Here is a 13,301-nt window from a genome sequence, read left to right as displayed (position 1 = left end):
ACATTTTCAAAAATGGGTTATTTGGTTTGCTGATGCCTAGTTTCCTGAGTTATTTATATATTTTGAGTATCAGCTCTCTGTTGGATGTGGGGTTGGTCAGGGTCTTTTCTCATCCTATAGGCTGCCGTTTTGTCCTTTTGTCACTGTCCTTTGCCTTACAGAAGCTTTTCAGTTTTATGAGGTTCCACTTACTGATTCTTATTCTTAGTGCCTGAGATATTGGTGTTATGTTCGGGAATTGGTCTTCTGTGCCAGTGCATTCAAGAGTATTCTTCACTTTCTCTTCTATCATGTTTAGTGCATTGGGTTTTAGGTTCAGATCTTTGATCCACATGGACTTGAGTTTTGTGCAGAATGATAGACATACATATATATGCATTCTTGGACATATAGAAGTAGGACAAGTTAGACCAGCACAATTTGCTGAAGATGCTTTCTTTTTCCCATTGTATAGTTTTGGCAGTTTTTACTGTGTTAATCCTAGAGATTCATGGGCAGGGGAATTCTTTCCATCTTCATATGACCTCTTTAATTTTTTTCTTCAAAAATTTGAAGTTCTTCCATATAGGCCCTTTGTTTGCTTGGTTAGAGTTACACCAAGATATTATATATTATTTGCGGCTATTGTTGAGGGTGTTGCTTCCCTAATTTATTTCTCAGCCTGTTAGTCACTTTTATATAGGAAGATTAGTGAATTTTTTTATAGGAGTCACCTATGTATGCTATCAGATCATCTGTGAATAGAGATATGTAGACATCTTCCTTTGCAATTTTTATCCCCTCGATCTCCTTCAGTTGTCTTATTGCTCTAGCTAGAACTGCAATCACTGAATTGAACAGATATGAGAGAGTGGACAGCCTTGAATTGTCCTCAATTTTAGTGGATTTGCTTTAAGTTCCTCTCTAACTTAAATGTAATTTGATGTTGGCTATCAGCTTGCTATATATTGGCTTTATTGTGTTCAGGAATGCAGCTTATATCCCTGATCTCTACAAGACTTTTATCATGAAAGGTTGTTGGGTTTTGTCAAAGCCATTTTTAGAATCAAATGAGATTATTGGGTGGTTTTTTTTCCCCTTCAGTTTGTTCACATGGTGAATTCTATTGATTTTTGTATGTTGAACAACCTCTGCATCTCTGAAATAAATCCTACTTGTTCATGGTGGTTCATCATTTTGATTCAAGGATTTAGTTTGAGATTAGTTCATTGAGTATTTTTACATTCACGTTCATGAGGAAATTGATATGAAATTCTCTTCCTTGTTTGAGTCTTTGTGTAGTTTAGGTATCAGAGTGACTGTAGCCTCATAAAATAAACTTGGCAATGGTTCTTCTGTGTTAGTTTTGTGGAATAATTTGCACACTATTGATATTAATTTTTAAAAAGTTTGATATTTTTCTGTGCTAATACCTTCTGGCCATGAGCTTACTGTTGTTGAAAATTTTTCATGAGTACTTCTATTTTTTTTTCAATTTTTTTATTAGATATTTTCTTCATTTACATTTCAAATGCTATCCCGAAAGTCCTTTATACCCTCCACCACTCTGCTCCCCTACCCACCCACTCCTACTTCTTGGCCCTGGCATTCACCTATACTGGGGCATATAAAGTTTGAAAGACCAAGGGGCGTCTCTTCCCAATGATGGCCAACTAGGCCATCTTCTGCTACATATGCAGCTAGAGCTATGAGCTCTGGGGGTACTGGTTAGTTCATATTGTTTTTCCACCTATAGAGTTGCAGACCCCTTCAGCTCCTTGGGTACTTTCTCTAACTCCTCCATTGGGGACCCTGTGTTCCATCCCTAGATGACTGTGAGCATCCACTTCTGTGTTTGCCAGGCACTAACATAGCTTCACACAAGACAGCTATATCAGGGTCCTTTCAGCAAAATCTTGCTGGCATATGCAATAGGTCTGCGTGTGGTGGCTGATTATGGGATGGATCCTTGGGTGGGGTAGTGTCTGAATGGTCCATCCTTTCGACTCAGCTCCAAACTTTGTCTCTGTAACTCCTTCCATGGGTGTTTGGTTCCCAATTCTAAGAAGGGGCAAAGTGGTGACACTTTGGTCTTCGTTCTTCTTGATTTTCTTGTGTTTTGGAAATTGTATCTTGGGTTTTCTAGGTTTCTGGGCTAATATCCACTTATCAGTGAGTACATATCAAGTGACTTCTTTTGTGATTGGGTTACCTCACTCAGGATGCTATCCTCCAGATACATCCATTTGTCCAAGAATTTTATAAATCCATTGTTTTTAAGAGCTGAGTAATACTCCATTGTGTAAATGTACCATATTTTCTGTATCCATTCCTCTGTTGAAGAACATCTGGGTTCTTTCCAACATCTGGTTATTATAAGTAAGGCTGCTATGAGCATAGTGGAGAATGTGTCCTTATCACCATCTGGAACATCTTCTGGGTATATGACCAAGAGAGGTATTGCTGGATCCTCCAGTAGTAATAGGTCCAATTTTCTGAGGAACCACCAGACTGATTTCCAGAGTGGTTGTAAAAGCTTGCAATTCCAACAGCAATGGAGGAGTGTTTCTCTTTCTCCACATCCTCACCAGCATCTGCTGTTACATGAATTTTGGATCTTAGCCATTCTAACTGGAGTGAGGTGGAATCTCAGGGTTGTTTTGATTTGCATTTCCCTGATGATTAAGGATGTTGAACATTTTTTTCAGGTGTTTCTCAGGTATTCGATATTATTCAAATGAGAATTCTTTGTTTAGCTCTGAGCCCCATTTTTAAAGGGGTTATTTGATTTTCTGGAGTCCATTTTCTTGAGTTCTTTATATATGTTGGATATTAGTCCCCTATCTGATTTAGGATTGGTAAAGATCCTTTCCCAAACTGTTGGTGGCCTTTTTGTCTTCTTGACAGTGTCTTTTGCCTTGCAGAAGCTTTGCAATTTTATGAGGTCCTCTCTTTCCAGTGTTGGCCGACTAGGGCATCTTTTGATACATATGCAGCTAGAGACAAGAGCTCCTGGGTACTGGTTAGTTCATAATGTGGTTCCACCTATAGGGTTGCAGATCCCTTTAGCTCCTTGGGTACTTTCTCTAGCTCCTCCATTGGGGGCCGTGTGACCCATCCAATAGCTGACTGTGATCATCCACTTCTGTGTTTGCTAGGCCCCGGCATAGTCTCACAAGAGACAGCTATATTGGGGTCCTTTCAGCAAAATCTTACTAGTGTATGCAATGGTGTCAGCGTTTGGAGGCTGATTATGGGATGGATCCCTGGATATGGCAACCACTAGATGGACCATCCTTTTGTCTCAGCTCCAAACTTTGTCTCTGTAACTTCTTCCATGGGTGATTGGTTCCCAATTCTAAGAAGGGGCAAAGTGTCCATACTTTGGTCTTCATTCTTCTTGAGTTTCATGTGTTTTGCAAATTGTAACTTATATCTTGGGTATTCTAAGTTTCTAAGCTAATATCCACTTATCAGTGAGTACATATCATTTGAGTTCTTTTGTGATTGGGTTACTTCACTCAGGATAATGCCCTCCACGTCCAACCATTTGCATAGGAATTTCATAAATTCATTCTTTTTAATAGCTGAGTAGTACTCCATTGTGTAAATGTACCACATTTTTTTTTCCATTCCTCTGTTGAGGGGCATCTGGGTTCTTTCCAGCTTCTGGCTATTATAAATAAGGCTGCTATGAACATAGAGGAGCATGTTTCTTTCTTACTAGTTGGAACATCTTCTGGATATATGCCCAGGAGAGGTATTGCGGGATCCTCCGGTAGTACCATGTCCAATTTTCTGAGGAACCGCCATAATGATTTCCAGAGTGGTTGTGCAAGCTTGCAATCCCACCAACAATGGGAGGAGTGTTCCTCTTTCTCCACATCCGAGCCAGCATCTGCTTTCACCTGAATTTTTAATCTTAGCCATTCTGAATGGTGTGAGATAGAATTTCAGGGTTGTTTTGATTTGCATTTCCCTGATGATTAAGGATGCTGAACACTTTTTCAGGTGTTTCTTAGCCATTCGGTATTCCTCAGGTGAGAATTCTTTGTTTAGGTCTGAGCCCCATTTTTAAATGGGGTTATTTCATTTTCTGGAGTCCACCTTCTTGAGTTCTTTATATATATTGGATATTAGTCCTCTATCATATTTAGGATAGGTAAAGATCATTTCCCAATGTATTTGTGGCCTTTTTGTCTTATTGACTGTATCTTTTGCCTTACAAAAACTTTACAGTTTCATGAGATCCCATTTGTCAATTCCCGATCTTACAGCACAAGCCATTGCTGTTCTATTCAGGAATTTTTTCCCCAGTGCCCATATCGTTGAGGCTTTCCTCCACTTTCTCCTCTATAAGTTTCAGTGTCTCTGGTTTTATGTGGAGCTCCTTGATCCACTTAGATTTGACCTTAGTACAAGGAGATAGGAATGGATCAATTCGAATTCTTCTACGTGATAACCACCAGTTGTGCCACCACCATTTGTTGAAAATGCTGTCTTTTTTCCACTGGATGGTTTTAGCCCCCTTGTCGAAGATCAAGTGACCATAGGTATGTGGGTTCATTTCTGGGTCTTCAATTCTATTCCATTGGTCTACTTGTCTGTCGCTATACCAGTACCATGCAGTTTTTATCACAATTGCTCTGTAGTACAGCTTTAGGTCAGGCATGGTGATTCCACCAAAGGTTCTTTTATCCTTGAGAAGAGTTTTTGCTATCCTAAGGTTTTTTGTTATTCCAAATGAATTTACAGATTGCTCTTTCTAATTCGTTGAAAAATTGAGTTGGAATTTTGATGGGGATTGCATTGAATCTGTAGATTGCTTTTGGCAAGATAGCCATTTTTACAATGTTGATCCTGCCAATCCATGAGTATGGGAGATATTTCCATCTTCTGAGATCTTCTTTACTTTCTTTCTTCAGAGACTTGAAGTTCTTATCATACAGATCTTTCACTTCCTTAGTTAGAGTCACGCCAAGATATTTTATATTATTTGTGACTATTGAGAAGGGTGTTGTTTCCCTAATTTCTTTCTCAGCCTGTTTATTCTTTGTATAGAGAAAGGCCATTGACTTGTTTGAGTTAATTTTATATCCACCTACTTCACTGAAGCTGTTTATCAGGTTTAGGAGTTCTCTGGTGGAATTTTTAGGGTCACATATATATACACTATAATATCATCTGAAAAAAAGTGACATTTTGACTTCTTCTTTTCCAATTTGTATCCCCTTGATCTCCTTTTGTTGTCGAATTGCTCTGGCTAGGACTTCAAGTACATAGTTGAATAAGTAGAGAGAAAGTGGGCAGCCTTGTCTAGTCCCTGATTTTAGTGGGATTTCTTCCAGCTTCTCACCATTTACTTTGATGTTGGCTACTGGTTTGCTGTAGATTGCTTTTATCATGTTTAGGTATGGGCCTTGAATTCCTGATCTTTCCAAGACTTTTATCATGAATGGGTGTTGGATTTTGTCCAATGCTTTCTCCGCATCTAAGGAGATGATCATGTGGTTTTTGGCTTTGAGTTTGTTTATATGCTGGATTACATTGATGTATTTCTATATATTGAACCATCCCTGCATCCCTGGAATGAAACCTACTTGGTCAGGATGGGTCATTGTTTTAATGTGTTCTTAGATTCGGATAGCGATAATTTTATTGAGTATTTTTGCATCGATATTCATAAGGGAAATTGGTCTGAAGTTCTCTATCTTTGTTGGATCTTTCTGTGGTTTAGGTACCAGAGTAATGTGGCTTCATAGAATGAGTTGGGTAGAGTACCTTCTACTTCTATTTTGTGGATTAGTTTGTGCAGGACTAGAATTAGATCTTCTTTGAAGGTCTGATAGAACTCTGCACTAAACCCGTCTGGTCCTGGGCTTTTTTTGGTTGGGAGACTATTAATGACTGCTTCTATGTCTTTAGGGGATTTGGGACTGTTTAGATCGTTAACTTGATCCTGGTTTAACTTTGGTACATGGTATCTGTCTAGAAATTTGTCCATTTTGTCCAGGTTTTCCAGTTTTGTTGAGTATAGCCTTTTGTAGAAGGATTAGATGGTGTTTTGGATTTCTTCAGGATCTGTTGTTATATTTCCCTTTTAATTTCTGATTTTGTTAATTAGGATGCTGTCCCTGTGCCCTCTAGTGAGTCTGGCTAAAGGTTTATCTATCTTTTTGATTTTCTCAAAGAACCAGCTCCTGGTTTGGTTGATTCTTTGAATAGTTATTCTTGTTTCCACTTTGTTGATTTTACCCCTGAGTGTGATTACTTCCTGTCGTCTACTCCTCTTGGGTGAATTTGCTTCCTTTTTTTCTAGAGCTTTTAGGTGTGTTGTCAAGCTGCTAGTGTGTGCTCTCTCTAGTTTCTTTTGGGAGGCACCCAGAGCTATGAGTTTCCCTCTTAGAAATGCTTTCATAGTGTCCCATAAGTTTGGGTATGTTGTGGCTTCATTTTCATTAAACTCTAAAAAGTCTTTAATTTCTTTCTTTCTCCCTTCCTTGACCAAGGTATCATTGAGAAGAGTGTTGATCAGTTTCCATGTGAATGTTGGATTTCCATTATTATGTTGTTATTGAAGATCAGCCTTTAGTCCATGGTCGTCTGACAGGATGCATGGGACAATATCAATATGTTTGTATCTGTTGAGGCCTATTTTGTGACCAATTATATGATCAGTTTTGGAGAAGGTACCATGAGGTGCTGAGAAGGAATATCCTTTTGTTTTAGGATAAAATGTTCTGTAGATATCTGTTAAGTCCATTTGTTTCATCACTTCTATTAGTTTCACTGTGTCCCATTTTAGTTTCTGTTTCCACGATCTGTCCATTGATGAAAGTGGTTTGTTGAAGTCTCCCACTATTATTGTGTGAGGTACAATATGTGGTTTGAGCTTTACTAAAGTTTCTTTAATTAATGTGGCTGCCCTTGCATTTGGAGCATAGATATTCAGAATCAAGAGTTCCTGTTGGAGAATTTTTCCTTTGATGAGTATGAAGTGCCCCTCCTTGTCTTTTTGATGACTTTGGGTTGGAAGTAGATTTTATTCGATATTAGAATGGCTACTCCAGCTTGTATCTTCATACCATTTGCTTGGAAAATTGTTTTCCAGCCTTTCACTCTGAGGTAGTGTCTGTCTTTTTCCCGGAGATGGGTTTCCTGTAAGCAAGAGAATGTTGGGTCCTGTTTGTGTAGCCAGTCTGTTAGTCTGTCTCTTTACTGGGGAATTGAGTCCATTGATATTAAGAGATATTAAGGAAAAGTAATTTCTGCTTCCTATTATTTTTGTTGTTAGAGTTGATATTCTGTTCTTGTGGCTGTCTTCTTTTTTGTTTGTTGAGGGATTACTTTCTTGCTTTTTCTAGGGTGTGGTCTGTCCTTGTATTGTTTTTGTTGTTGTTGTTGTTGTTGTTGTTTTTGTTTAGCTTTTTGTTTGTTTGTTTGTTTTGTTATTATCCTTTGAAGGGCTGGATTTGTGGAAAGATAATGTGTGAATTTGGTTTTGTCATGGAATACTTTGGTTTCTCCATCTATGGTAACTGAGAGTTTTGCTGGGTATAGTAGCCTGGGCTGGCATTTGTATTCTCTTAGTGTCTATATCACATCTGTCCAGGATCTTCTGGCTTTCATAGTCTCTGGTGAGAAGTCTGGTGCAATTCTAATAGGCCTGCCTTTATATGTTACTTGACCTTTTTCCCTTACTGCTTTTAATATTCTATCTTTATTTAGTGCATTTGTTGTTCTGATTATTATGTGTCAAGAGGAATTTTATTTTCTGGTCCAGTCTATTCGGAGTTCTGTAGGCTTCTTGTATATTCATGGGCATCTCTTTTTTAGTTTTGGGAAGTTTTCTTCTATAATTTTGTTGAAGATATTTGCTGGCCCTTCAAGTTGAAAATCTTCATTCTCATCTACTCCTATTATCCATAGGTTTGGTCTTCTCATTGTGTCCTGGATTTCCTGGATGTTTTGAGTTAGGATCTTTTTGAATTTTGTATTTTCTTTGATTGTTGTGCCCATGTTCTCTATGGAATCTTCTGCACCTGAGATTCTCTCTTCCATTTCTTGTATTCTGTTGCTGATGCTAGCATCTATGGTTCCAGATTTCTTTCCTAGGTTTTCTATCTCCAGCGTTGCCTCACTTTGGGTTTTCTTTATTGTGTCTACTTCCCTTTTTAGGTCTTGGATGATTTTATTCAATTCCTTCACCTGTTTGGTCGTGTTTTCCTGCAATTCTTTAAGGTATTTTTGTGCTTCCTCTTTAAAGTCTTCTCCCTGTTTAGCAGTGTTCTTCTGTATTTCTTAAGTGAGTTATTAAAGTCCTTCTTGATATCCTCTACCATCATCATGAGATATGCTTTTAAATCAGAGACTATCTTTTCGGGTGTGTTGGGGTACCCAGGACTAAGTGGGGTGGGAGTGCTGCATTCTGATGATGGTGAGTGGTCTTGGTTTCTGTTAGTAAGATTCTTACGTTTGCCTTTAGCCATCTGGTAATCTCTGGAGTTATTTGTTGTAGTTGTCTCTGGTTAGATCTTGTTCCTCGGGTGTTTATGTTAGCCTCTATCAACAGACCTGGGAGACTAGATCTCTCCTGAGTTTCAGTGTTCAGAGTATTCTCTGCAAGCAAGCTCTCCTCTTGCAGGGAAGGTGCCCAGATATCTGGTGTTCGAACCTGCCTCCTGGCAGAAGTCGTGATCCACTCACAGAGATCTTAAGATCCCGGGGAGGGTCCTGTGTATACCTTGTGGGTGTCTGCAGACTCCACGCCCAAGGTACCCCAGTGCTGGCGTGGACTGGAAGGGACTTGTGCCCCTGATCAGGCCGGGTTTTCTGCTTTCCTAATTAATGCAGTCTCAGGTCCCACACAATTGGATTGCAGCAACAGCTGTGTTCCACTCACCAGAGGTCTTAAGATCCCATGGCGGGTCCTGTGGATAGCTTGCAGGTGTCAGCAGACTCCGCGACCAAGCTACCCTGGTGCTGGCAGGGACCGGAAGGCCTCAAAATCCACTCTTAGCCCAGGACAGTTTATGGGGTGGAGGACAGAATATGAGGATAGAGAAAGGGAAGTGGTTCAGAATTTAGCCATTAAGAAAAAGGCGGATAAATCTACTCTGTCAATGCTCTTGGGTAGAGAGCACTATGCATCCCCTCAGGAACAAGTTGGTTTAAAAATGGAAGTAGTAGAAGAAGTTTCTAAGATAGCAGTGGCTTCTTGGCAAAGGTTCCCTCCTGGTAATGGCAAGACAACTGTATTAGCAGGAATCAAACAAAAACAAGATGAATCCTATGAAGATTTTATTACTAGATTGGAAGAACCACTAGGCAGGATGCTTCCTCCCTCTGAGGGCTCTGACATATTATTAAAACTACTTGCCTGGAAAAATGCCAATACTCTCTGCCAGGAACTCATTAGACCAATCAGGAAAACAGAGACTGTGCAAGATTACATTAAAGCATGTATAGATGCCTCACCAGCAGTGGTCCAGGGTCTGGTCTATGCTGCAGCAATACAAGGGCAACATTTTAGTGCCTATTTCAGAACTTAAAAGGAGGAAGAAACCAAAAGGTTTCATGCTTTTCTTGCAGCCAGTAGGGACATATGATCTGTGACTGTAAAAAAGAAGAGCAGATGTCAAAAAATAAAAATAAGAAAAACCCACCTCTGGGGTTATGTCCTCAGTATAAGAAAGGAAAGTATTGGAGAGATGAATGTAAATCAAAATTTTATAAGGATGGAATCCCTCTGAAAGATGAGGAGACAAAAATCAGGTTGAGGGGCATGCCCTCTGCCCCGAAATAAAAAAAAGGGGGGGGGAGCAATAAAGGGAGACAGAGGAAGGTAAAAGTAAACTGTTTCCTCGGGACCATCTGAAGCTTGCCCAGAGCAACACCGGGAAGTTCAGGATTAGATCTTGCAATAGACAAAGATTATATATCTCTCTTTATGAAGGAGTATAATTAGTAGATACAGGATTTAAAGGGTCACTATATTCTGGCACCTTTGGTCTTATAATAGGGAGAAGTTCAAATTATAAGAAAAATTTCTGAAGTACTTTCTGGAATAATTGATTCAGACTTACAGGGAGAGGTAAAATTTATGATTAGGCCATTAAAAGAAACAATACAACTACATAAAAACCAACAGGTAACTCAGATAATAATACTCCCTTATATACGACTCCCCAATCCAATATTAAAACATACTAGAGGGGATGAAGGGGTTGGCTCTACAGAGGTGGCAGCTTGGACTCAGGAAATTACTAGACAAAGACCCTTAAAAACTGTAAAAGTAGAGGAAAAAGTATCCAAGGATTATTGGACACAGGAGCCGATAGGTCTTGCATTGCAGGAAAATACTGGCTTTGACCATGGCCTCTAGTTCATACAACCTCTACTCTGGTGGGAATAGGGCTAGCTTCCAATGTAGCTCAAAGTTCAAAAATCCTGACATGGAAATGTGAAGATAAAGTGGGTACTTTTCAACCTTACATTTTTTTCCTCTCTGCCATTCTCCTTATGGGGAAGAGATATCTTAGGGGAAATGAAAATAAAATTAACCACAGATGAAAAATGGAATGGGCAGCATTTTATAGGGGCTGCTTATGAATTATATGCAGATAAAATTTCATGGATCAGTGATGAGCCTGTGTGGCTGAATTAGTGGCCCCTAACTCAGTAAAAGATATAGGCTTTAGAACAATTAGTAGAAGAACAGCTGCAATGAGCACATATTGAAGAATCTAACAGTTCATGGAGTACTCCTGTGTTTGTCATTAAGAAAAAAATCAGGTAAATGGAGGCTCTTACAAGATATTAGGGTTGTTAATAAGACAATGCATGATATGGAAGCTTTACAGCCAGAACTCCCATCCTCAGTAACTGTTCCGGGGATTATTATGTTATAGTTATCGATTTAAAGGATTGCTCTTTTTACTTTAAAATTACAACCAGAAGACACACAAAGATTTGCTTTCAGCATCCCCTCTGTCAATTTTCAAAGGCCACTTCAAAGGTATCAATGGAAGTTTCTCCCCCAAGGTATGAAAAACAGTTTTACTCTTTGTCAGAAATTTGTGGATCAAGCTTTAAGATCCATTAGAACTAAGTATAAAAAGGCTTTTATTTTACATTATATGGATGATATTCTTATAGCAGAAAGAACAAAGGATTTAACTGAATTAATTTTGAAAAATATGATTGCGGTATTAACCTAACATGGACTAATTATTGCCCCTGATAAAACTCAACATAACAGGCCAATAAATTATTTGGGAAAAACAATTCATAATGAATATATCATATCTCAAAAATGGAAACTCAGGATTGATAAATTAAAAACACTTAATGATTTTCAAAAAGTATTGGGAAATATTAATTGGATTAGATCTTATTTAAAAATTAGCACAGGACAGTTGCATCATTTATTTGAAATTCTTTTTTTTTCTTTTTTCTGGTTTTTCAAGACAGGGTTTCTCTGGCTGTCTTGGAACTCACTTTATAGATCAAGATGGTCTTGAACTCAGAAATCCCCCTGCCTCTGCCTCCCAAGTGCTGGGATTAAAGGCGTGCACCACCACGTCCCCGGCTTATTTGAAATTCTTAAAGGAGATCCTGATCCTAAGTCTAAGAGACAGCTTACAAAAGAAGCCTTAAAACAACTAGAATTGATAGAACAAAAGATGCAAGATGAAAGGATAAAACAAATAAATTATGCAAAACCATGGTCTCCTTTATACTTAAAACATCTTACACCCCTACTGCATGTTTATGGCAAGAAGGTATGCTAGAATGGATTTATCTCCCTCATACTCAAGTAAAAATTGTATCTTATTATCCTTTTATGTGTAGTCAATTAATTATTAAAGGGAGAATAAGATCCAGGGAATTATTTGGCAAAGAAATGCATGAAATTGTTATTCCCTACAATTATGAGCAATTAGAGTATTTACTTCCAACTACGGATGATTGTGGAATAGCATTAGCTCATTATATGGGACAAACTAAATATCATGTACCTCAACACCCTATAGTAAAGTTTGTAGAAGAAACAGAAATAATCTTTCCTTCTAAAATAGCATTGGATCCTATTTCTGATACCCTCTTGGTATTTACAGATGGATCATCTAATGGAACCTCAGTTGTTTATATAAAAGATAGACCTGTAATTATTAAAAAGGCAAAAGAAACTTCTGCACAGCAGGTGGAAATTTTTGCAATTATTACTGCCCTTGAACACATACCTGAAGAGTTTAACCTTTATACAGATTCAAAATATGTAGTTCATTTATTTCCTGATATAGAGACAGCTCTTATATCTGGAAATTCCAAAATTATATCACTTTTGCTTCAGTTGCAAAATATAATTCAATCAAGAAAAAGAAAAAAATTTATAGGACATATCAGAGGACATACTGGCCTGCCAGGTCCATTGGATTCAGGAAATGCTATGACAGATTTATTAATGAAGGAACATGTGATTGCTAGTATGGTTGAACAAGCATTGGAAAGTCATGCTTTCCATCATCAGAATGCATTGGCCTTGAGAAGGATGTTCAATTTGACATGAGAAAAGGCTAGACAAATTGTGAATTATTGTAAACATTGTCCTGATGTATATCATTCATTAAAAATGGGAGTTAATCCAAGGGGCCTTAAACCTCAAGTTTTGTGGCAAATGGATGTAACTCATATCCCAGAATTTGGAAAGTTAGCCTGTGTACATGTCATTGTAGATACATATTCTCATGTGGTTATGGCTACTCCTAGAACTGTGGAGGCTGTGAAAGCTGCCATACATCATCTTATTATGTGCTTCTCCACCTTAGGTGTGCCAAAAAGAATTAAAACTGATAATGGTCCAGCTTATACTTCTCAAGCTTTTTCAAAGTTTTGCATTCAATGGGGTATAGAACATGTAACAGGAATTCCATATAACACCCAAGGTCAGGCTATCATAGAAAAGACTCAACAAAATCTTAAGGTACAACTTTAGAGATTAAAATCTAGTGGTCACTACTACTCACCTCATCAATTGTTAAGCCATGCTTTATTTACTATTAATCACCTTAATACAGATGATAAAGGCTTTACCCCTATGCAAAAGCATTGGGCTCCCCTACAACAGACTGTTACTTCTTTAGTAATGTGTAAGAATCTTTTAACAGGCTCCTGGAAAGGGCAGATATGTTAAACACCTCGGGAAGAGGATATGCATGTGTTTTTCCACAGAATGCAGAGACCCTAATCTGGATCCCAGACAGACTTATTCGACCCTTACACCAGAAGAAGTCTTTCGAGAACCCAGAAGAAAAAGAAGG

The 13,301-nt window shown here is 38.4% G+C and overlaps 1 protein-coding gene across 2 annotated transcripts in view; it reads left to right on the top strand.

Annotated features, from left to right (window-relative positions):
• The window catches only part of Gm609 (predicted gene 609), an 81,238-nt gene that overhangs the window by 6,430 nt on the left and 61,507 nt on the right, over positions 1-13,301 (top strand). The window lies entirely within an intron of this gene.

Source organism: Mus musculus, chromosome 16, assembly GCF_000001635.26.
Source record: "Mus musculus strain C57BL/6J chromosome 16, GRCm38.p6 C57BL/6J".
In the NCBI taxonomy this organism is placed as follows: domain Eukaryota; kingdom Metazoa; phylum Chordata; class Mammalia; order Rodentia; family Muridae; genus Mus; species Mus musculus.
Note: the sequence above shows the minus strand (reverse complement) of the source record. Positions and strands in the feature narration are given on the sequence as shown.